Raw genomic sequence first — 10,038 nt, 5'->3', positions numbered from 1 at the left:
TAAACAAATCAGAAGGAAGTAATCACGTGCATGTAGGGAAGATAATCGCAGAGATTGCAGGGCAGTCAAGACCGAGCAAGTCACTCATGAGGCTCTCAACCGTTCTCATCGACAAGAGTTGCCGCCACTGGAATGATGAGCCAGGAGGTGAGGAGGCGAGAGATGATGGACGCGACATGTGTGGTAATGTGGCAAGAGAGGATGGGGGTCGCATGCATGGTGAGGAACCTACAATCTAGCTGGGAGCTGGTGGGGTGGGATGAAGGCAGGGTGAATCTAGGGATAGGGATGTTTCTCTCTCCTCCTCTCTTAGACTTGTCATAGTGAGAGTAACATATCTAGTAACATGCATCCTCCCAAAATGCCAACGAGGCATGTTAGTGACATGACATAGTATTAAATGAGAAAAGAGATGATGGTCGTAACATATTATGTTATCATCACATAGCGCTTCCTACTGAAAAACAATTCTGCAAACTAATAAATGAAGTCATCTCTGATACTATTTATATGATATTTTTTGCACTATAAAGGTAGTTACATAAAACACTATTATATGTGTGTGACACTAGTCTAACTTACTACCCACTATATATGAGCAGCCTTAGCGACGAAGAAAGCGAGCAGCATACATGGGCCCACCTGCAGTGAGAACAACACATTGCCAAATCGAAAAAAAAAACAAAACACTGTGGGATACAGTTGCAGACAGTTTTTTATGGTTTGAAGTTTACGGACAGATGTGGTGGCACCATCTGCATGGGCCGATGGAAATCAGTGGATCCCACAGAGAGAAATCAAGGGGCGCGCGCGCGGGGTATTGGGGCAGACCGTACGTAAACCATGATCCGTAAGTGTAGCAATTTTGGCGTCGCAGCACAATTTCTGCCGACATGGCTAGCGTGAGGCATCATGCGGCAATGCTACACGTACAAACGATTTACATGCCTTTACAGGATGGTTAATCTTGATTGGTCAATAGGTGAACGGGGCGGCCCACCCCCTGAAAATCAGGGGGGGAAAGGTTTGTGATTAGCTGTTAGATGGAAGGAGCGTGTAAAAACGTGTAAGTCTTTGTATGTCTAGCATTTTTGGGCGTCATGTGTTTCGCCTTCGTTGGATTGAATTAGCACCATTAAATGTGTGATGGAGTTGGAACGTGGCATGTGTATGTCCTTGCATGTAATTTAACTTTGTTCTCTCTCTTATCATAATGGAAAATACAAGTAGTCTTGCATGTTCTCCAAAAAAAGCTATTAGTTCCTGTTTTGGTCTTTGTAATTAACGCTTGTGCATTGTCTTTTCAAACCAGTTAATTTCAGTTTTAGTTTGTTCTTAATATTCCCATCATGTCTTTTGCGGTCTCTTTGTGCTGTAAAACTAGCTTGTAACAACAGTTTTTATGTAGTAAACAGTGCTGATCCGGAATTAATTTGTTCTTACTTCTTTTCAATGGCTTTAGTGTATGCAGAGAACACCTGATGCCACCTTCGTCTTAAACTAGCTTATTATTAAAAGTTGCTCATCAGAATACAAACAAACAAGAAACGATCTTGAACTTTAGAGAACAATGCGATAACTGCTGCTACGTATACACAAGTTACAAACTGTATGTCAAGTACAAATAGCAGTGTGGACGAGCAACAAGTAGCTAGCTAATGTAACCCTAGCAGGCTTGTACGGCAAGCACTCCCGGTCCCGGGTTCCGTGAGCGAAAGAAGGCCGGCATTGGAAGCATGCTCGGGTCAGGCGAGGCGAGGAAGCTCGGGCCAGAGAACATGGGGCCTATGCGTGGCACTGTCGGTTTCAGAACCGTGGCCGTTGTGTCGTCCTCCTGCTCCTTGTCCTTGTCGCTCGTCCAGATCTCTGCCCTAGCTTGTGCCGGGTGAGGCTTCTTGTGCGTGTCCCAGCGATCAGGGGAGGTCGTGCGGCTAGGCGGCAGCTGCTTGTTACGATCCCACCTCCCACACGGCGACGCCCCGCTGGAGCTCATGCTGCTTCGCCGGCTTGACAACGATGACGTGCAACTGCTGCCGGAGATGTGCTTGTTTATGTCCCAACGCTGGCAGGAGGAGGCTCGGACGGGACTTGAGCTGCTGGAGCACGACGAGGCTGGGCTGGGCTTCTTGTGCTTCTTGTGCGCATCCCACCTCTCGACTGAGTCGGCGCGGCCGGGCTTGGGGTTGGAGGCGAACGAAGCCGGCAGGATGATGAGGCAGGGCTTCGTGGGCGGGGTCGGGAGAAGACCGGGGAGAAGGGAGGCGGCGGCTTTGGCCATTGCTCGCTCAACGGAATACATTGTTGATCTCTCTTGATCCAAGAAACACCAAGCGCTTTGTCTTTGAGAGAGAAGAGGCGCCTTGGCCTTGGCCGAAGAAGGAACAGATAATCTGAATATGATGGTACGATGGATGGCGTTGGGTGCGTGCGTGCGTGCTATATATAGATTACAGCTCCTCAGCTAGGGGACCCCAAGTCGGGCTGCAAGAGACATCTCCCGCACTGACGTGCGGCTCCATTTCGAATTAGGGCCAGGACCGTGGCGATGACCTGGAAGCGTCGCGAGAGCCCCCGCAACAGCTGGAGCGTCAAGGTCCGGTCGGTGACGGGCTCGTCCACGTCCGCCAGGGCGTCGGCCAGCGCCTTGAGCCGGCCGCAATAGTCCGTGACGCGCAGGTCGCCCTGGGTGAGGGCGCGGAACTCCGCGCTAAGGTGCACCGCCTGTGCGGGCTGGTTGGCGAGGAAGAATTCCCGCATTCGATCCCAGGCGCGAAACGCGGTGTTGCCGGCGCCGCGGATGACCTCGTACAGACCGTCGGTGATGGTGGCGTAGATGAGGAGGATGATCGTGAGATCGGTGTGGCGCCAGGCGGGAGTTTGCGTGGAGGGATCGGTGTAGTGGTCGACATGGGCTTCGACGGCATACATGGTGAGGATGCAGCGCCAGAGCTCACGCCACTTCGAATAGCTGCCAGACTGGACGTCAAGCTTGAAGGTGATGAGATTGCCGATGTTGTGGAGGTCGTGGATGGAGGGGACGGTGGAGGAAGAGGGCGCCACGATGGGAAGGACGGGAGGTGGGGCGAGCGGCATCACGGAGAGAGCTGAGGAGGTGGTGGTTGGGGGAGCGGTTGCAACGGGGGCAACAAGGCCGGGAGCACCGAGCACGGGAGATGCCGAGGCTGCAGGAGCAGTGGCGGCAGGGGCGGCGAGGCCGGGAGAGGGAGGGATGGATCCGGCTTGCCTGCTCCCTTTCCATGCTCCCATCCGTGCTCCCACTTCATCCTACGGCTGTCCTTTTTTGTTTTCTCTTTCTAATCTAATCATCTTCCCCCTGATTTTAAGGGGATGGGGCCGGACCTTATTTTGTTCCAATCAAAACAAGCCACGTACGCGGGAGCACGAATGGTCACACGCCGGGGGAGCAGGCAAGTCTCATCCAGAAGGGATGGGGTTTGTATCGTCGCCTGAGGAGGAGGAGCCGCCGGTCTCCATGGAAGGCAGGAAAGAGGCTCTGATAACCAAGATGGAAGGAATCAATCACTGTATATTCATTTCATGTACAGATTACACATATATATACACATGTTACAACAGAGGGAGCGCTAGATGAGGGAGTCGTGCGTAACAGACGCACGCCCCGCGAGCGACGTGGGCGCGTGGACGTTGGTGGCGCAGGACCCGGTCAGGTTGGTGTGGCAGGCGTCTTCCAACAACACGTACGTACCCCACACTAATTTACATGTTGGACATGCACATACACTCATATATATGAGCCGCTTCGATTGTGTTGTATTAAAAAGATCCTTTCTTTTTTCTTTTTGCGGGTCAATCAATATTCTCATTTTTTTTTACTTTAGGGTTATCAATAGTACCAGAAGAGCCAGCCTCACGCGACCTAAGCGACCCTAGCATTAGGGATCCTTGCCTCTTGCCGGCGCCGCCGCAGATCTTCCTCGCCTTCCGTGGCTTTAGGCCATGAAGGTGCGGTGGACCTTGGCCTTCTTTTGCCACTGGGAGGGCTTCTGCTTCATTTTCAGATGTCCTTTTGTATTTGTTTTGGGTTTGTGTCCTATTTCGGAATGTGATACGGTGGTGACTTTCTGAAGATGGAATAAGGTTCTTTCTGTCTAGCCCCGTTCCGATGATGTGTTCAAATTTGTCGGAGGGCGTATGGTGATGTTTCTTTGGGGGATCTCGCCAAATTCTTTTGGTGTTTTCCTTCGGTGGCTCTATTTGGATCCGGTCTCTGTTTGTCCATGTTCGTGTGTCTACATGTTGGATACTTCTGATTTACGGTTCTCTTCATTAGCAATGGTTGCTGATCTGGTGCGTTGGTCCTATGGGGTCTTAGCACGATGACTTCCTAACTATCTACTTCAATAAAGTTTGTCCGGTTCCGGTAAGGGAGGGGTGATGATGGCGGCGCCCCTTCGGCTCTCTCCAGATCTTGTAGTCGTTGATAGATGGTCTACAGAGCTAGATGTAATTCTCTTTTTAATTTCTCTCATATAGAACATGTCTTGAAATTCCAACCTTTGCAGTGTGGCAAAACTTTCTAACTAGAATAGGATAAATCTTTCAGAATTTTTTGGCCGACATAAATACTAAAAATATGTTTTTTTGATCAAACAGAACTTATTTTGTATATTTATGTTTGACAAAAAAATCTGAAAGATTTATCTTAGATTGTAGTTAGAAAGCTTTGCCACGCTGCAAAGGTTTGAACTTCAAAACATGGTTTATGTGAGAGAAACATAAAAGAGAAATGTATTTGCATAAATCATGATGTGAAAAATGGATGGCTAGATAAAAAGGACCACGGTGCAAGTGCTCTATTATATGTTTTCAGAGCCTGGACCTATCCTTCGCCGCCGATCGGCGGTGGGAGAGGCAACGGGAGCTGAGTCTCCTGAGCATATGGGCAATGCAGGGCTTCGTGGAGGCGGGGCTGCCGAGTAGGGTTCCATGGTCGCCGTTCCTGAGGGAACAGTACGCCGGTGTCCTCTACTTACTGCTACCCCTGGCGGATGAGAACTCTGACGGAGGGTGCCACCTCATCGGCATCAACGTGGGCAGCAGCAGTGAGCCGCGGGTCCTGCTGCCCCGATGCTTCCCTTTCGTTCCGTGCCTCCGTTCAAACTCCAGTGAGGACTACTAGCAACTAAAACACCCACCATCAGCCAACTTCAAACTTCAGCGCCACCTCCCAAAAAAAGCTATTAGTCCCTGATTTGGTCATTGTAATTAAGGCTAGTGCATTATCTTTTCAAACTAGTTAATTCTAGCTTTAGTTTGTTCTTAATATTCCCATCATGTCTTTTTCAGTCACTTTGTGCTGTAAAACTAGCTTGTTTTTTTTAGAAAAAAGGAGCATGGCCCCCGGCCTCTGCATCTAGACGATGCATGCAGCCACTTTATTAATCATTTACACAAGACCTTACAAAGTTATACAACAGTAAGACTAAAGACACAGTCTAAGCAGCATCTGTCGCTACTCCTATTCAGTTGATGTAGGGATGCTGATAATCTGGCCCTTAAATTAAACAGACCTCGCAGCCAAACCTAACATCTAAGACCTGATGTCCCAACCAGGATGCCTGCCGGGTATGGGGCACCCACCAGTCCGGCACACTCCTTAACCAGGATGCCTGCCGGGTATGAGGCGGCCACAACCACCTGCCACCAATCCATCTCCAGTGATGTACTGTTGCATATACATTGCCCTGTCTAGCTGCCGTCGACGCCACCACGACACCAGACAACGCCACCATCTTGCGCTCGTCCATCATCACACGCCCACCGACGAGACCCTATTGCTCCATGCCGCTGAGACCCGCCTTTGTCGACGTGCCAGATGCCACACCGCTCCTCCAACGCGAAACACCACCTGTTGCCGCTGGTCCCATCCCCTCCGCCTGCAGTTCCTCAAACCGAGCACCCAAACGCCCCAGGCGGCGCCTCCAAGAAGGGTACGACACACGCAGTGCCGCTGCCGCCCAATCTAAGGAGATTTAGGGTTTTCACTTGGGCATGGGGTCGGGGTGGAGGGCATGGACCTCAACGGTCCCATCCCCTCCGCCTGCAGTTCCTCAAACCGAGCACCCAAACGCGTTCCTCAAACCGAGCACCCAAACGCCCCAGGCGGCGCCTTCAAGAAGGGTACGACACACGCAGTGCCGCTACCGCCCAATCTAAGGAGATTTAGGGTTTTCACTTGGGCATGGGGTCGGGGTGGAGGGCATGGACCTCAACGGCGCCTGCAAGGAGGAGAACGGCGACCCTAGTCGTCGCAACAGTCGGATGAACCAGAGTTTCCTCCGGTCCGATGTCACCTCTACCAGCCCCCGCGAATGCACCGAGGTCGATGACCGCGATCGTAAGCCACCAAGTGCAGCGGGAGAGAGTCTGCAGCGTGGAGGAGATCCACCGGTGACTCACCGCCCACGCGGTCAAGACGCCGTCCATCCACCCCCGCGAACGTCGCCAGCCGAGGGCATCGTCGCCATGCCTAACAGGGCCGCCGCCCCTGGTCCAGGTCCCTCCATGAAGGCCGGAGTGGAGAGATCGCCACGAGCGATGAGATCCGGCACCGTGCGGCCGACGCCATCGCCCAAGCCCGCCGTCAACCCATCCCGCCGCCGCCGGGAGCCCGCACGCTTCTCGGTAGTCCCACACCCATGGATCTGGGTACCCGTGCACCGCCACGAATCATCCGCCTCCGGGATCTGCCACACCGTCGGGAGGGCGCATCCCGCGGATCAGGACGCCCACGCCGCCGCGGATCCGGGAACGGGAGGAGAGACCCTCCGCAGTCGCCGTCGCACGCAAGGGCTTTGCCCGGCGCCGACCATCGGCAGCGGCGGAGGGGGAGAAGGGCGCTGGAGGGACTAGGCGGCGGCGGCTGAGCCCTCTCGAGTCGCCCGCGGGGGAGGCGCGAGACTCTCCTTAAATTGGCTTGTAACAACAGTTTTTATGTAGTAAACAGTGTTGATCCGAAATTAATTTGTTCTTACTTCTTTTCAATGGTTTTAGTGTATGCTGAGAACACCTGATGCCACCTTCGTCTTAAACTAGCTTGTAATTAATAGTAGCTCCAAACTGTATGTCGAGTATAAATAGCAGTGCGACTGAGCAACTAGCAACTACTGTAACCCTAGCAGGCTTGTACGGCAAGCACTCCCGGTCCCGGGTTCCGCGAGCGAAAGAAGGGCGGCATTGGAAGCATGCTCGGGTCCGGCGGGGCGACGAAGCTAGGGCCAGAGAACATGGAGCCTATGCGCGGCGCTGTTGGTTTCAGAACCATCGCCGTAGTGTCGTACTCCTTGTGATACTGCTTGTCTCGTCCAGCTCTCGGCAGCAGCTTGTGCGGCGCTAGGATTCTTGTGCGTGTCCCAGCGATCAGCGGAGGACGCACAGCTGGGCGGCAGCAGCTTGTTGCTATCCCACCTCCCGCGCGGCGACGCCCCCGCCGGAGCTCGTGCTGCTTCGCCGGCTTGATGACGATGACGAGGATGACGTGCAGCTGCTGCCGGAGAAATGCTTGTTTATGTCCCAACGCTTGCAGGAGGAGGCTCGGCCGGGATTTGAGCTGCTGGAGCAAGATGAGGCTGGGCTCGTGGGCTTATTGTCCTTCTTGTGCGCGTCCCACCTCTCGACTGAGTCGGCGCGGCCGGGCTTGGGGTTGGAGGCGAACGAAGCCGGCAGGATGATGAGGCAAGGCTTCATGGGCGGGGTCGGGAGAAGACCGGGGAGAAGGGACGCGGCGGCTTTGGCCATTGCTCGCTCAACGGAATACATTGGTGATCTCTCTTATCCAAGAAACACCAAGCGCTTTGCCTTTGAGAGAGAGGAGGCGCCCTGGCCTTGGCCGGAGAAGGAACAGATGATCTGAATCGGATGGTACGATGGATGGAGTAGGGTGGGTGCGTGCGTGCTATATATAGATTACAGCTCCTCCGCTATGGGACGCCGAGTTGGGCTGCAAGAGACATCTCCCGCAGTGACGTACGGCTCCATTTCGAATTAGGGCCAGGACCGTGTTCGACTGCTAGTCGGCCGCGTACGAGACTACATTTCGGATTAGCAGTGCGCTAGCTAATGAATGAGTTCCGTCATCGTATCAAGAGTACCTTTTCTTTTTTCTTTTTTCCTTTTCTCACCCTACGTACGTACGTGCGAGTCGGCAATACGGCCAGCGGCGGGGTTGAATTGAAACGTACACTTGTGCATGCACGTACACTTGTGTATGTGAGCGATTTCAATTGTAGTGTGTTCAAAAAAGTCCTTTCTCTCTCGTTTTTGCGAATGAATCAATGATTTCATTGGGTTTTTTTTTCTTAAGGGTTGTTGTTAGACGTATTAGGGTTTGAAACAATGCTCGATACCCTTGGTGGGTACGGCTGTCATATATTTATAAGAGGGAACTGTACAAATACAAGTTATGTTACAACACGTATATCTAACATATACTTAGTCTAACACCCTCCCTCAATCTTAACTATGTCCTGAAACACTCAGGAGGTTAAGATTGCTACGACATCCTTCAAAAGAAGGCAAGGGCAAGGGTTTAGTGAAAATATCAGCAAGCTGATCCTTAGAAGAAACAAACTTAATCCGAAGGAGCTTCTGAGAAACACGTTCCCTCACAAAATGATAGTCAACTTCGATGTGCTTTGTTCGGGCATGAAATACTGGATTGGATGAAAGGTATGTGGCACCGATGTTATCACACCAAAGAACAGGCGGCTGACTTGGGGAGACCTTCAACTCTCGAAGCAATGACTGCACCCATATGGCCTAATGACTAACTTCCCCTTAGCGCATGCCGAGCACACGAAATCATCGGGATTCGGGAAGTTCTTCACGTTAACATTATGGCCATGCGAGTTGTTAATTATATTTCTCATCATCCGAAGTCCGGGGTGGCCTAACCTATCGTGCCAGAGGCAGAAGAGTTCAGAGCTTCTAAAGACGGTCTTGAGGGTAGTGTACACGAGCGGTGATACTATCTTAGTGTAGTATAGCCCTGTGTCAAACGAAGGAAGCCTTTCGATAACATGTTTACCACCTTCATCCCGCTTTGTGATGAGTAGGCACTCCTTGCCGTTTTGACCGTCGGTCTCAGCATGGAAACCATTAGCGCGGATGTCTCTAAAGCTCAAAAGAGTACGAGTCGACTCCGGGTACAACAGCGCATCATTAATGATCAAAGTTGTTCCCATAGGGAGTATAATAGTGGCTCGTCCGGAGCCAACTATGTGAGAACCGCAGCCGGCGATTGTCATAATACTTCCCGAAGATTTTTTAATGGACTCAAAGTACTTAGTTTCTTGTAAAATGGTATGAGTGGTGGCGCTATCAGCAAGGCACGTTTCCTCCATTCGGGCGCCACACGCGTTCTAAAATATGACATCTAATTAATGTAATGAGAAAGAAAATACATTAAAAATAAATGCACACATCTCAGAACATAACATGCTATCATGTATAAATAATGGAATGAATGAATAAATGTCATCCAACCGCCAAAGTAAAGAATAAGTTTATGCTCTCATAGAGCTTACAACCAAATCGAATTTATTCGAATTTATTGTATCAAATCACGGAATCATGATAACCAAAGAGGTATGCTAAGTAGACTCGGTGAAGAAGCCATTGACTTCAGTCGCAATCTCCATACTAGTGAGCTGATCCTCCTTAGAAATCATCTTGGAGGCAGCATCTAGTTGCGGCACCGCCGAGGCGACCATGTGGTCAACCTCCATGGCAACGTGGGCGTCATGAGAGACTGCCAAAGCCGCCGCGATGGGCACCACAGGGGTCGCCTCTATGGGCGCAACAAGGGGTGTAGAGATCATCACGGGTGCCGCCACTGGTGGTGCTCCCTCCTGAACCAAGGCGAGGTGTGTCTCATGCGCCTTCCGAGCCTTATATGCATCAACGACCTCCTGTGGTCCGCGGCACTGGCGGGAGAAATGCTCCACCGAGCCACAACGGAAGCAGTCCTGAGGTCTCTGCCCTCCCTTGCCCGGCTTG

Source organism: Triticum dicoccoides, chromosome 5B (assembly GCF_002162155.2).
Source record: "Triticum dicoccoides isolate Atlit2015 ecotype Zavitan chromosome 5B, WEW_v2.0, whole genome shotgun sequence".
NCBI classification, from domain to species: domain Eukaryota; kingdom Viridiplantae; phylum Streptophyta; class Magnoliopsida; order Poales; family Poaceae; genus Triticum; species Triticum dicoccoides.
Note: the sequence above shows the minus strand (reverse complement) of the source record.